At 34.9% G+C, this 15,986-nt stretch overlaps 1 pseudogene; it reads right to left on the bottom strand.

Annotated features, from left to right (window-relative positions):
• Nucleotides 1–11,698: 11,698 nt before the first annotated feature.
• On the bottom strand, nucleotides 11,699–12,169 carry LOC149140561 (polyadenylate-binding protein 2 pseudogene; annotated as a pseudogene).
• Nucleotides 12,170–15,986: the final 3,817 nt, after the last annotated feature.

Below are 15,986 nucleotides of genomic sequence, written 5' to 3'. Positions count from 1 at the left end.
AGTACATCGGAAGTTACTCCTACATTCATTGCGCTCTGTTTTCAATGTCATTTATTGCCTTTGAAGAAGTAGATGGATGAATTTATTGCTTGATATTTTCTCTATGAGATATTTTGTAACTCCTTTTGTATAAATACCTCCCCTAGAGATGTATTGGGGGTTGGTTGGTGAATATCATTTTGGACCTGCGCTGTAAATTTTAAGAACTCTTCTGAATAAAGATTGCTGGAATGCTTTGCTGATGAACTTGCTGGTTGTGGAATTAATGGCAGAAGAATATGTTACAGAATTCTCGTGTTACCTCATGGATCAATAAGTCTTTTTAACTCTTGTTTTACTATCCCTGTGTCTTATATATCATCTATATATCATGCTCTAAATTACAGGAAAAAAGAATAATCCAAAATTTACTTTACTGTACTGTGTTCAATTCTTGTCATTTTTTATGTTTTCTATAGGACTAGCATAGGCAGGAATTCTTGACTGCTCTTGTCTCCCTGGTTGTTACACTCTAAATATAATTAAGGAATTCTTAACTGCTCCTTGGTAATATTTATTCGTTTTCCCTCTGTTAGCATAATGAAAGATTCTTAATTGCCTTTCATTCCCTAACTTCATTTCATCTTATTCCAGCTTGAAAATTGTTCTATGTTTAATTATCTTGCTCTGTAGTTCCTCCTTTTTCCTAAGAAACCATACCCAAAAATTCATTTTCACTGACTCCATTAACCCAATGGTCTGAACTTCTCTTATTTTGCAGCCCTGTTCTATTGAATGTCACCTTCCAAACACCAAACAAAAACTTGCACTTCATAACTAGCCTAACATATAGCAAAACAAAGCTAAATCATAAAGAGAGAGCCCTCTCTGGTTGCAGATTGGCTAGAATCTGCAGCTAAAAGACTGGTTAGTGGTTACCTCGGCCGTATTCCCTTTTCCACTGCTTTTGGGGAACAACCTGAGTGATAACAGAACGCGTGAAGCAACACCCAACTGTCTGACCTCCTACTAGTTCCTCCATCAGTTGGAGCTAGTCTAACTAACTTTAACTCAGTTAAACCGCATTAATTAATTACAACTCAAAATAATGTCAAGCAAGGCTCCACAATGTAGGTGACACTCTACATGACTTAGTTTATACCATCAACTCAATTTAACTGAGCCAAATAAGTCAAATTAACTTAGTTAACTAACAGAATTTGTCATGTGATGTGGAATTACAATTTTATCCCTCATTTAATTCAAGGACAAAATTAAATTAGGATTTTCTTGTTGCATTTTCAACAAATAATTCTAAACTTAAGTATGGAAATGTGAAAAAATCCATCTAAATGAATCAAAGTCATGGCGACCAGATATACATCATGGATCCATGCTCATATTGAATCAATATGAACATAGTCACCATTATACAGTGCGGATCTATACATTAATCATGAAAACTCCATGCAGCCTGGATGGATGAAACCAGATTCAGGGTCTTCATCACTACCACTCGATAATATGAGTCTAACCATGTAATGAATGTGTTGAATTTAAACTTGGTAGACACCATCTGATTACCAGTCAATGATGAGGATTGTTAATAGGTGCGAGAGGAACCACCAATAATGACAATGGCCCTCAAGGTACACTAGCACAGTCTATGAATTGTGAATGAAAAATCTGAATTCAAACACTTATAAAATCTTCTGATTGAAAGCCATTGATGTGAACCTGTTGTCAAAAGTGAGAAGAAATGGCATTGATGCATGCATTTTGCAAGGCACTAAAGCGAGTTTATAATTCATCTTCATAGATAATGTGTTTAAGTCGATAGGAAATGACCTGTCGTAGGAGGGCCTTGATGTATCCCCCATCAACAACACGAAAAAGGTATCAAGATTTTGAGTATGAAAAACATAGTAATTTAGGACTAAATTAGGGATGGTTGATGTGAAAGAGAGCTATAAGTACTAAAAAATATTTTCACTAAGGTTGAACTTCTCTTGAACATATTGACGACATTATATGGAGTTGACATCACCTACTCAGTATGGGATTAAAAACTAGTATGAAGACTTTCAAGGAGGTGTGATCATAGATAGGTAAGTGTATTTCCCAACCCAATCAAACACGAAAGTGAAGGAGTGTAATTTTCAAGAGCAACTTATTGCCAAATACTGACTCTATACATTGTTTTCCCAATGTTCCCCACCATTTTTGGAAAGTATCTCTTTATTTTTATACAAGTTTGAGGAGGATAGCATATGCTTGTAGTATAAGATTATCCTTCAGATAAGTACCTCGAAGTATTTTTAACAAACCCTAGGAAGGAGTGGTTTGATCTCATCATGATTGACAAGTCCTACACTGTTGACATTTTACGAGTCCAGTGAAGGGGTAACTTGACTTCTTTTTCACATTTAGAGAGTTTGAAAAAGAAATAAAAGAAAACTCCATAGTGTTAATTTTTGTAAATTTAGTCCCCCAAGTACGAAAAAGTGTAAAATGATACAAGGGAGAACTCTTTTAACCATGATTGATCAAAGTATAATTTTCTCATAAATAGTCTATGTAGTCTGTAAAAGGGGTAAACTTATATTAGGCAGATGTTTCTTCATATACTTTTACGAGCATGAAAGAAACAAGTTTAATCGACAATCTTTTCATATTTCGAGAGTTAGAAAAGGGTTTAAAGGTAACTCCAGAAGGTTTATTTTTCGCTATTAGTTTAAAGAGCCCGAAAAATTAATAGAAAGTATGCTCTTGCCAAAATGATTCACTTTTTAAAAACTATCCTATAATTTGCACATGTAAATTGAAGCTCACTATATCCGCTCAAAAATAACATAAAATGACCAAAAATTTTGAAATTTTAAACAACTAGGTAAAAATATTATTAACGTAGACCATGTTTTGTTATAAAAGTAAAAAAAATAGTTCATTTTTACCATTTTTGTTTGTTCACCATTTGAGAGCTCTGATAGTGAATTTTCCCCAAATCTTCAAGAACCAATTGTGATTATTCCAATGGATCGACATTGACTATTGGATAGGGAGTAACAGGAGGGGCGCACATATTTCTATTGTAAATTTGGCAAGCATGACATTTTTGGACTGCAAGAATACAATCCTTAAACATAGAAGGTCGAGAATATCCTGCATGGAAGATCTTTTGAATGACTGGGGAACCCAACTGGGAAAACCCTCTGCTTGATGGGAATTTTATTGATAAAAAAACTGACCAATATATCTCTTTCATAATAATTGTTTTAATATAAAATATACATGTGTCTTTCCTACTTTTTATAAGCTTGAAATCCTTACAAGACTGTTAATCTTTGTTTCCCTCTAGCAACCTGTGCACAAGCTTCTCTTGCACACTCTTCCTCTCACAATCTCCATGCACAAACTTGTGCTTCCTATTGCTTGGTCTCACCAACTCGTGCTCACAAAAATAATGATTAAACTTGTGGCTTTGTTCCTCCTTTTAAATGAAATTCAAATGGTTAAAATTAGTGAGTTTCTAATAAAGGAATTGAACTGGATATTTTTTAATTAACAAAAGTCAACATAACTAGTTAACTGGATCTTCTTAAAATTTAGGAGGCTAACTCCATGTTATAGTGTTTTCTCCTCGAGTATGTATGAAAAGGAAACACTTAAGACTGTGGATGACAAAATGTTTCAACAATATAAATGGATGCTAAACATTGTAGATCTGTAGCAACTGATAGAAACAAAATCTTCCAAAGTCCTAATCTATGCCACAATCATAGTTAAACAAAAAAATGAAACAATAATAACTACAATAATCTAATGGAAACTGGATATACAAAGAATAGATTTTATTATAACACCTGTGAAGGGAACAAATAAATGTTACCAATCCCCCTCTATGGGATGGGTTCTTAGCTATCCTCAAACTTCTTCAGCTTGTGTAGAGTCTCTCTACTCTATAATGTGTAAACCCAACAAATAAAAAGTTTGAGCTCAATGGGAACTCAAATGGAAGAAAAATGGTGTGCGACAGTGATAATAATCAAAGTTACAACATGTTGAGATTGCAACAAGATGATGGAGCTTAGTGAAAAGAGTCGCCTTCACTAAGTGGGCCCACAGGCTATTTTTGGCGCAAGTCTATTTTTAGACTATGTCTATTTTTAAACATATGGATCATGTCTATGGATTGCAGGTTGTTGTTTATGGATGATTGATCAAGTTGAGAAAAAATAGATGGACTTCTATTTTTGATGAAGTGTGAGTGATCAAAGTCTATTTTTAGACTGGCTGTCAAAAATAGAAAAGTCAAATATTATTATCTCACAATAATATTTGGACTATAAACTTAATCTTATTCTCTTGGAGCACTTCAGTTTGAGCTACAGAGGTGGCACATGCAGCTGTCAGAAGGAAATATGCTTTTCTTATGAGTCAGTTGAGTTTTTGCATGCATGACTTCAGTTAGAACTCAATCAGTTGAGTTTGGTGGAGTTGATTGTGGAGTTGATGGAGTTGTGTTCAGTTTAGCTTTGTTAAACTGGTTGTATTTAGTCTAACTGGCAAATAGACTAGAGATGAGTTGGGTGAATTAGTTATTAATTAATTCACAAGTTATTAACTCATAATACAACTAATGAATACATCAGTTAACTCAGTTGCATGTCAGTGCATGTTCATTTCAACAGGGACAGGTGGTAGAGAATCAGATTGCTATCAGTTGTGACTATAGTTGTGCACCAGATCTTGCACAATCAAGGGATTGAGTATGCCAATGAGTTTGCTCACGTATTTGCCCACATTATAGCTTGTGCTCACGTCCAACAAAGAGTGAGTGACTATTTTGCAGGTGAAAAACGAGTTTGGTGAGCCATTCTCATCAGTTCTTGAGCAGGTATTGAGCAGTGGAGGCAGGCAAGCAGTGGAAGAGATTTGGAGATCAGATCTGAGCTGTACTGTGTGTAACAGAGGTGGAGATACTTGTGAGAAGTATTATGCTGTGTAATGTTACATGACTCAATCATTAATATACAGATAGTTGGGGTTTTTAGCGAGATGCTTTCCCCAGGATACATACTGTGTTAATGTGTGAATGCTCTTGATGTTTTATTGTTATTGATGCTGCTATATTGATGATCAACGTAGAGGAGCTTATGTATTGTGTATGTATTCCGCAATAGTACATGATCAGGATAATCTCTGTTGAATATGTGTTAAATTATTCAAAATTTCTACACAACAGTGATTGCAACAATGAAAATAATCAAAAGTGAATAATGAATGGAAAATCCTTCTATTTATAACAAAATATTGAATTATCTTCGAATAATGAGCAATAATAAAATATTACTAACTCCATTCTTGGAATAACCACTTGGAATATTTTATTATATTTGGTTAGTAGGGAAAAGGTATTTAAACTTTTATGCGACTTTTATTTAGAAATAATAAATAAATAAATGATTTATCTATCATCTCAACAAATATGGTTAAGGAATAATAAACAAATAATGATTAATTTAATTATTCCTAAGGGATTTAGTCAAACTTGACAAGGAATAATAATTAATTAGTGATTAATTAATTATTCCTAGAGAAAAATAAGATAATTAATGATTTATCTTTTTATTTTTCATAACTGGGTCAAATATGACAAGGAATATTAATTAAACAATGGTTTAATTAATTATTCCTAGAAAATAATTAAATAAATAGTGATTTATTTAACTATTCTTCATGGGTTTAATTATAAATTACTTAACAAACGTGGTTTATTAAGTTTCTCACAGTGAAAGCAACTTTACTATGGTAAAATTGGCCTTACATAGTGTACTTCGATCCATCTAGTAAATTAGGCTAGATGATCAATTTTTTGGTGATAACAAATTGCCCACCAAAATACGAGTGTTAGGAGCAACGTTTCAAAGAGCTATGGATGTGGCTTTTATGGGTGAGGTAAAAAAAATTGTAGTTATTTATCTTGATGACATTACTGTTTTTTCTAAATCTGATTAGAAACATCTAAAGAACTTGATCAAGGTTTTTGACAGATGTAGGAAGTTTGGGGTATCATTGAACCCTAAGAAGTCTTTGTTTGCTATCAAAGAAGGAAAATTATTGGGCCATATAATCTCAAAGGAAGGAGTGGTAATTGATCCCAAGCATGTGTCTGCCATTGAAACATTGACCTTACCTAGAAACAAGAAAGAAATTCAAGCTTTTCTGGGTAAGATTAATTTTTTAAGGAGATTCATCCTGAATTATGCAGAGATTGTAAAAGATATAACTGACATGCTCTGAAAGGATCATGAAGTTAAATGGATTTTTTGTTCCAGGCATGCATTTGATCAGATCAAGAAAGCTATCTCCGAAGCTCCCACCTTGGCCAGCCCTGATTATACTAAACCATTCAGTATCTTTTCTTTTATCTCAGAAACAACCCTTGTTACTGTTCTATTACAAAAGAATGAAGATTCCCATGACCAGCGCATAGCCTTTTTTAGTAAGGTTATGAGAGATGTCGAGCTTAAGTATGACATAATCAAGAAGCAAGCCTATGCCCTCATTCAAGCCCTAAAATCTTTCAGGATGTATGTCCTACATTCACCTATTACTGCTTATGTTCTTAATGGTGCTGTAAAAATCATTTTAACTCAACCTGACACTGATGGGAAAAGAGGTAGGTGGATCAATCAAATACTTGAGTTTTATCTAACTATCAAAAATACAAAGCTATTAAAAGACCAAGGATTAGCCAAGCTTCTAGCATAATCCAATTGGAAAGTTCTTGGAATCAATTCTATTTTAGAAGTACAAGGGAAGAATCCACAAGAACCTTATGTCCTTACACAAGGGAAGACTCCACAAGAACCTTTCCAAATTTTACAAGGGGAGAATCCACAAGAACCTTCTCTTTAACCTGAAGAAAAGAATCCAGAAAAACCTTTACCTTCAGATCAGATTAGCCCTTTACATATTGATGACAAATTTCTATTGTCAGATTGGTATCAAGACATTGTAAATTTTCTGCTCCATTTTGAATGCCCAGCATCATTTTCCAAAGCCTAGTGTAAAAATCTTAAATTGAAAGCACTCAATTACTACATCATAAATGCAAATTTGTACTGGAAAGATCCACTGAATATTTTGTTATTATGTTTAACATAATTAGAAACTGAAGGAATCATTGATCATTTTCATACAAGATTTTGTGGAGGACATTATGCTCGAAGAGCAACAACATACAAGATTTTAAGGAGAGGATTTTATTGGCCAACATTTTTCTTGCAAGTAAGGGTAAAGGTCAGAGGTTGTGTTCCTTGTCAGATGTTTTTTGGTAAGCAAAAACTAGCAACTCTTCCATTAGTACCATCGATAATCTCAGCACCTTTCCTTCAATGGGGATTAGATTTTTTTGGAGAGATCCATCCCACTTCAAGTAATTAGCACAGATGGATCCTCACAGCAACAGACTACTTCACTAAATGGGTGGAAGCAATTCTGGTAAGAAATGCTACTGATTCAGTAGTAATTAAATTCATTGAATAAAATATCTTATCTAGGTTTGGTTGCCCAACTCTGATTGTCACAGATAATGTAGCAGCATTCTCTAGTGTTAAAATGATTGAGTTTTTCTAGAAATATTAGATTCAGTTACATCATTCAACTCCATACTACCCTCAAGGTAATGGCCTCGCAGAATCCTCAAATAAAATTCTGGTAAAGGTAATAAAAAAGACGCTAGAATATCATAAAAATAGTTTGGACTCTCATTTAATTTATGCAATATAGGCAAACAGAATAACTCCAAAAAGATCCACTGTGAAATCTCCTTTTCAGTTAGTCTATGGGAAAGATGCAAATTTTCCCACCAACTTGGTTTTCCTAGTTTTAAAATTCTTGCAAGACTCAACAAATGAAATCGATGATTTTTCAAGAAGGATAAATTAGATTATTGAACTAAATGAAAACAAAGATGAAGTTCAATACAAATTGAAGAAATATCAGAATAAGATGGAAATCCTGTTTGATAGAAGAGCCAGGGAAAGGGACTTCAAGGAAGGTGACTTCAGGGAAGGTGACCTAGTTCTAATATGGGATTCCAGGAGGGAGGAAAAGGTAAAGCATGGTAAGTTTGATAACCTATGGTTTGGTCCTTTAGCAATTGCTGAAGTAAAGGGTAACAACACTTTTGTGCTACAAAATCTTGAGGGACTATATTCCACTTATCCTATAAATGGAAGGTTTCTCAAACATTTCATCCAATACTGAGAAGTTGGAATACGTTTCATTGTAAAAACAATGTTTCTTTTACTTTTTAAGCTATCAGTGAGATTTTTTACAACAAAGGACTCCATAGCCCGAGGAGAAGGCACATGGATCTGCAGGTTCTCTGCATTCTATAGAAGAAAGTAGTCCCCAGTTGGAGCCAATGTTGTAGCATTTTTTGGTTTTGTTAAGTTAGAATAAATTAGAAAAAAAAAAGAAAATGTATTTACAAAATGTTAATATAGGTTATGGACAAAAAGAATATTGAATAAAAAAATTTAGGAAAATATTTTGATAAATATGTACATATCAAAGAAAATGTTAGGGTAGATGCCCTAAAAAATGAAGGCAAAATAAAATGTTAGGTTAGATAGAAAAGAAAAAGAAATCAACTTTGAAAGTGTTGCAAATCTAAATGCCACTACTTTGTTCCAAATTCATTTTGAAAAATAATAGTTGTGTGCATTTTGTTTAGTTGCCACACTAGGTTATTTTATCCAATTATACAGTTGCATCATATTTGGATTTGTTTTAAATTAATTCTCATAGGTAGAAAATAAATTGGCTCAAAATTTTAATATGAGTCAATGGAAGAAATAAGGTATAGAGATAGACTGCTCATAAAAATAAAATATTGGGATGCTAGTTCAAATGCACTCTGGAAGGATAAGTAAAAATGTTAGGAATAGAAGGGTAGGTAGAAATGTGAAAGTTTGAGATGATAAAATGGTTATTTCCTAAAGATCAAAACATTGAAGGTGGGTAGGCATCACACAAGTTCCCTGTGTGATACCGCTGTCAACCGTTGGATGAATGTTGATTTCTGACCATGGGATCAACATCGCATTGCATCATTCGTGAGTGAATGAACATTGGGCAGAGGAAAGTGCGATTTACGATGTCACTGCCGACCGTTAGATCTGGAGAGAGGAGATCAACGGCGTAGAGTCAATTGTTGTTGAGTTGTTGTTCAATTTCTATTCAATTGTTGTTCAATTTTTGTTCAGTTGTTGTTCAGTTGTTGTTCAATTGATGTTCAGTTGTTGTTCAATTGTTGTTCATTTGATGTTCAATTGACCTCCTGCGTCATTTTTCGAATAACCAAAGTTCAGACTTTATGTTATTTAATTCATATGCTATCACCTCATTCATTAAAACACCCAAACCCACAACCGTCGCGTTCGCCTATCATATTGCGACCCCACCATTCATTCCCCGCTCACACGTTAAACTCCCTCTACCTCACCTCTCATCCCGCACACTCCTCCACAATCATACGGCCCACACTCCCTTTTGGCCCTCATTCGTCGTCCAAAGTTTATCAAGAGGGGGAAAAATGGGCAGTCTTTAATGCCACCTATATAAACCACAAAAGTACCTTTTAGTCTTTCTGGACTAAAAATCCCAAAACCACAAACCGCTCCATCTTACCCCCGAACGCGGTATCCTTCATAGCTATTACTGCCACCGAATGTCACCTCCACGTCACATTCACTTCATATTTCCCGTCCAATCATCTGCCGCCTATCCATTGCCCATTCATTTATGCTCCCACGCATTTATAACCAAATGTCCGTTAATTAAGCCGTTGGATAATTAAGGAACTTTCAAACATTCGACGCCACCTTCCCACTCCATTTTTCTCTTCATAAACACTGTGTCATGCATTTCAAAGGTTACACAGTTAACTTCTGTGACCGAGAGTATTTTTCAAGCCCGCCTGCTCAATAGCTCAGCCATTATCCGACATTCTAGCAGCCACTTGTCTTTTTCGCAAGCACATTTTCCAGGTCCACTTGTCAGTTCCCTGTCTCTACTCTGGTAACTCCTTTTACCATTTTGTCATTTACAGTCTGTAGTTTCATTTGACAAAATGCCTCCCAAGGGAAAAGCAATTACAGAAGTTTCAAATCCTCTAATTCAACCACAAATTGATTTCCACCATACTGCATTAGTTGAAAAGGATTGCAAAATCATTGAGACTTCGTCTCAATTTGATTTATTTGAAATTTATTGTTGGCGGGGAGAACAACTAATTGATGAGAGTGATGAAATTGGACTATGGGAATCCCAATTACCTCACTATATTTTTCCACAAATACACAGAGCTCTAGAGTTCGTGAGAAAATGCCATGAATCCTATGATCCCAGCCAGAGAGCCATTATCTCACCTACTGGAGAAATCCTCTATCCTATTAACACTGATTCAATTGAGAAAATGTTGCAGGCCCCTACCACTACACCAACTCATCCTTTTTCTCATGAAAACCTGATAGAATCTTATAACAAATTGGACTTTACCAAGAGATCCTAGACCCTGGAACTATTTTTAGAAATTGGTAGTCCTCTACCAAAGAGAAATCCCCCTTATGATTCATCTATGTTTCCTGATAGAACCAGGCATATTACTACTATCCTGTCCTATTTGCTTGGTTATCACTCTGATCAGTCTGTCAATGAAGCCATCCTTGGTTTCTTATCCATGTTTTCTTCTGATTCTAAGCCTACTGTTATTTATGATTTCAGTCATTTCATAGTTGAAACCATACATGAGCAGTTTTTCAAATTTAACACTGAAGAAGTATTCAAGTATGCTTCAGTACTTGTGTATCTGTTTATATATTTTCAGGGGAACAAATTCCCATTTTCTTTGCAGAAACTTGATGAAGAAGGATCGCCACAGTCAGTGATTTTCTGGACTTCAATGGGGATGAAGGAGAAAGAAGAATTCACATATAAGCAGTTCATAGAACTGTTTATTCATCCAACCCTCAGCCTTATGAGCAACACTCCATTACCAAGGATCAGTGAAGAGATTGTCAAAGAACTTCAGTTCATAGATCAAGATGCAACAAGAGATTGGTATTGCTACCAAAACTACACAGAAATTAGGGTTTTTGGTTGTGAGCTTCCACCCTACAAACTGCCAAAGTACCTCCCTGTTATAATCTTTGCACTGGAGTACTTGAGGCAAAAATTGAATGCAGATGAAGTACATTTTGTAGCTTCCAAAAATAAATCGCAATTTAAGCTCAAAGCTCAAGTTGTTACCTTCATTTGTAATACCGGGGCAACAGGGGAGGAAGTTGATAAGTTGCTAAAGGAAATGAAATTTTCTTTGAGTTTCTCTTGGTCATATGACCCATTGGGAGTCATCTCCAAACTCAGGGTGGAAAATAAGTTCACACCATATCATCATACAGCCTAGATAGAACAGTTCAAGAATCAGTTGGAATGGACAAAGAATACCCTCTAGGAGGCTGAGGAGCAAGTAGTCTCTACATCTAATATGTGAACTCCAATTGAATAGGAAAAGACAACCAAGAGAGGGAGGGAAGAAAGATATGGGGCAGCTTTATCTTAACATCTTCCCATACCGATACCCATACCCATAAATTGGAGGGGGGGCGTAGTAATAAGGTCGAGCATAGGGATTGAACCTTCGACCTCAATAACGATGTTGCCCCATTCTTGGAACATTTGTCCTTTTCATTGTAATATTCAGTTGCCGATTATGAAGTTCAGATTTATTCAGACGAAGTGCATTTTGAACAGAGACAGCGTCCAGAAATTCAACATAAGCAAACCCTTTTGGCTGACCAAACTTGTCCCACATGACTGAAAATGATGCTGCACTTCCTCTGGACTGTAGGAGTAATCAACATTTCCAACAAAAATAGAACGTGAATCCGTTTCTTCTCTGCTCGCTTGATCCACAACAGCTAGCAGGGTCTGGCACGACATGGATCTGCATTTTTTGAGCGACCTTGGCCTGCATTTCTCTCAAGGCAGCTGCCTCTTCTTCAATTTCCTGTAGCCTTTTCCTCATCACATCCAACTCTTTCTCATTAATGCCCATTTCAGTGTCTTCTAGTTCATACTCTGGAATTTTCCCACCATACACTTCATGCTCCTCCATTGCTAGCATGTCTTGGGTAACTTTGTCATGTGCAGGTCTTTCTATAATATGGAGATGGGTTTATATAGTTTTAGTGAACACCATTAATGGAAGTATTTGTTTGCCACAACCGACGTCCATGGATGGAAATGTTTTTAAGCAAACTGAAAGGTCGTGTGATTTGTCAATGTGGACTTCCGGGTGGTGTCTCTTTGGTCTTGCTCTCTTTAGAGTGGTTTTTCTGTGCAGATGCTATAATGGATGTTATCTCTTTTACCTGGTTTCAAATTTCAGTGAGATATTTTTAGTTCTTTCACCACATTACTCCAATAAATTACCCATTCACCATATATATATATATATATATATATATATATATATATATATATATATATATAAGAGCGTGTACTTTAATATAGAGTGAAATACCCAAAACTAGTAACTTGGAATATCAATTTGATAACCAAATTAAAAAAAATAAAAAAATAAAGAAATGCAGACTTCTACTCTTTTAAAATATCATAATGATTTAAATTAATAACCAAAATAAAAAAGCAATAAAAGACATTGATAACCAAATTAAAAAATATATATAAAATGAATACATAAAATAAAGAAATGCCGACTTCTACTCCTTTAAAATATCAAAATGATTTAAATTAATAACCATAATAAAAAAGCAATAAAAGACATTTACAAAGTGATAAACATCTCTAAAAAAATCACACACCTAAATTAAATTAAAGATTAGGTGACTCAATGAAAATGATCCAACGACCTTAAAAGATGACATACCTAATATCATATATATATATATATATATATATATATATATATATATATATATATATATATATATATATATATATATATATATATGCTACCCCATGCTTAGGGGGCTAATTCTTCAACTCTAAAACATATCCATAGAGTGAGGAATGCTCGGTACTAGTGCTTTAAAATATTGAAGTACTAAATTGATAATGTGAAAAGGCAATAAAAGACCTTGATGAAGTGATAAATATGCTTAAAAGATCACACACGTAAGTTAAGGGTGAGGGGATTCCATGAAAATAATCTAGTTTTTCAACAAGTTAAAACTGAACATAACATAAAAATTAATTACATTTTTATATTTATGGTAGTTAGATATATGTTAATAATAAATTATTAGTTTAGATTGAGACCAGATAAACAAGTTTCGGAAGGATCAAATCCCTTTTCACTCTTAAAAATTCTACATGTCAAGAGATTTAGTCTCTCTCGCAGCTTAGAAAATAAGTAGTTAAATGGATCTAGTTTGGTTTTATTATTAATTGTAATTATAACTATTAATTTTGTATTTTGTATTTTATTTTATCATTTTTTTTTATGTAATTGGACCAAGTTAAAATGTTTCATTGATAATTATCATTATTAATATCTTTATTTTATTTTATTTTGGTCGAGTCAAAATGTTTATACATACTTGGTTGGAGAGAGCCCCTCTAGGAAATTGTTTTTAACATTTTATTATTTTTTAATTGAGCCCACATGTAAATGTTTATAAGCATTTACACCACAACATCTCCCCTCGCTTTTTACTTTTAGATTTAATTTAAAAAACGTTACAAAATTAAATTAAATTAAAAGAATAAAACATGATATTGGCCCATGGTATTGTAATAAACCCTATTTACAAGTTAATAATATCCATGGTTGAGAATCTTGTTATATTGTATGTTTATTATAAGTATTAAGTTTTAATTTTAAAATTGCTATAAATTAAATTAAAATAAAATATCTATAAAATTTGTTGATTTTGAAATGAGTTATGGTTTTTGGGTATATGGTATTGATAATGAAATGAGTTATGGTTTTTTGGTATGTGGTATTGATAAGCCATGGTATTGGCTCATGGTCATTTTTTGTCAATATGTCTGATGAAGAGGAAGACAAGAGATGACAAGAATAAGAAAGGAAACCAGGTTGTCAGTGTTGCCACCTCTACTAATTTAGATTCTCTCACCAGGAAGTTGGAGGAGGAAGACTTTTATGTGATCTCTCATTTCTCATATGGTACTATCAATGGAGATGGATGGTACATGGACATTTGTGCGCCGAAACATATGATAGGGTCACAGGATATTTTCGAGACTCTATTTGAATGGGACTCAAAGTGAACATGGTGTTGGGAAACAAGAGTTAGAAGGAGATTCGAGGATCAGGAGTTGTGCCATTCAAGATGGAAACAGAAGGGGTGACGCAAGTCCAAGATGTATTGTTTGTACTAGGACTCAGATATAGTGTAATATTTGTCTCAATGATCGAGAAGAAGGGGTTTGAAGTCTTATTCCAGGATGGTAAGGCAAGACTTAGGCCCACAGGTGTTAGTCTTGGAGTTAGAGAGCATGGTCTATACATGCTAATGGGAAAGCCTATAGATCATGGGAAGAAGAAGCAAGAGGACCAGGTGTAGGTTCCAGAGAAGTAGGTGCAAGTGTAGGCTTTAGAGGTGCTCCTACAGCTACCAAGAAGAAATCATGGAGAGAGTGGAAGACATTTCAGGAGAATAAGAACAAGCAGGATCCTTCCAATGACAGTGACACTTCTGAAAGAGGTGTAGTTCATGCTACAGGGATTGTTGTAATTGTGAGTGCTAGGAGTTGGGCGAGTGTTGCGAGCAATGATGATGATGATGTGCTACTTCCTAGTCTTGGAAGTACCTCCCTCACTAAGAGGGAGTGTTGATTTTTGAGTAGCTTGGGAGGTACTACAAGCTCTAGGGTTCGAGTTTTGGAGGATGGAGCACCACAATAGGTCATTGTGGGCTTGGAACTCAAGGTTGGGGTTTTGCACCCATAGATTGGGCCAAAACCATGGATAATTTTGGACATGTGATGGATACAAATGATAGAGGATGGGAAGGATAATCCATCACTCTGAGAATTGTCAAAATTCAAGTTGTCCTTAACGAGATATGAATTTTTGAAGATCGTGATGGATTTTTGGACAATCAAGTCATGTAGGCTTAAGACAAATTTTTCCAAAAGACATGTCTCTTCAAAAATTCATGGAGCCCTCTTGATTGATATAAAAAAGAGGTGAATGAGGTTCATTTGAGACATCAAAGTGAAAATTTTCATATAGAATCATCATTTGTGGTAGCCATTGTCCAAGAAGGAGAAGGTTGAGTAGCTAAGGACAATTCTTACAGTATGTTTTGTGGATTGGAGAAGGTTGATGTACAACAGAGGTAACACTGAATTGTTTTTGGTTGTTTTAGTGCAGATTAGGGTGGGTTACCTCATGATTTTGTAGGTTGCAGGCTTTGTGGTAACTACAGAAGTAACACAAGGTTGTTTGGATTAGTTTTAGAGGCCCCTAAGGCCATATTCCTACAAACAGATCCACGGTACAGGCAGTGTAGGATAGAAGCCTTACAAATAAGGGAAGTCGCATTATTATTGAGGAATGTTGTAGTGATTAGAGGTGGTTGTTAGGGTCTACGTTGATTCCCTAACTATACTGTAGGACTACAACAATGCATTAACTCTCAAGTACATGTATGTGGATGATTTTGTGTTGAGTTTGTTGCTTGGAGGATAAGATTTATTTGCAGCCTATGGGAGCCATGTGGTAGGGTTGTCTTGGGTGAGAAGGAACCCTATCTAGGAGCAGATCCTACAGTGATTGCATTAGGTGCCATTGGACTAGTGGAGGGAAGTGTGTTGATAGCCCAAAGTAGACCTTGACAAGCAGTCATAAAGAGATCTTGACAACTAAAGGTTAGGTGAAGTTGTTGGAGCCTAATGCGCAATACATTGATGGAATAGTGGACTTCTAGATTGGCGGATTG

This window comes from Pinus tabuliformis, chromosome X (assembly GCF_031772625.1).
Source record: "Pinus tabuliformis cultivar Carrire ecotype Pingquan chromosome X, CPIR1, whole genome shotgun sequence".
Lineage (NCBI taxonomy): Eukaryota > Viridiplantae > Streptophyta > Pinopsida > Pinales > Pinaceae > Pinus > Pinus tabuliformis.
This window is presented reverse-complemented; position numbering and strand designations above follow the sequence as displayed.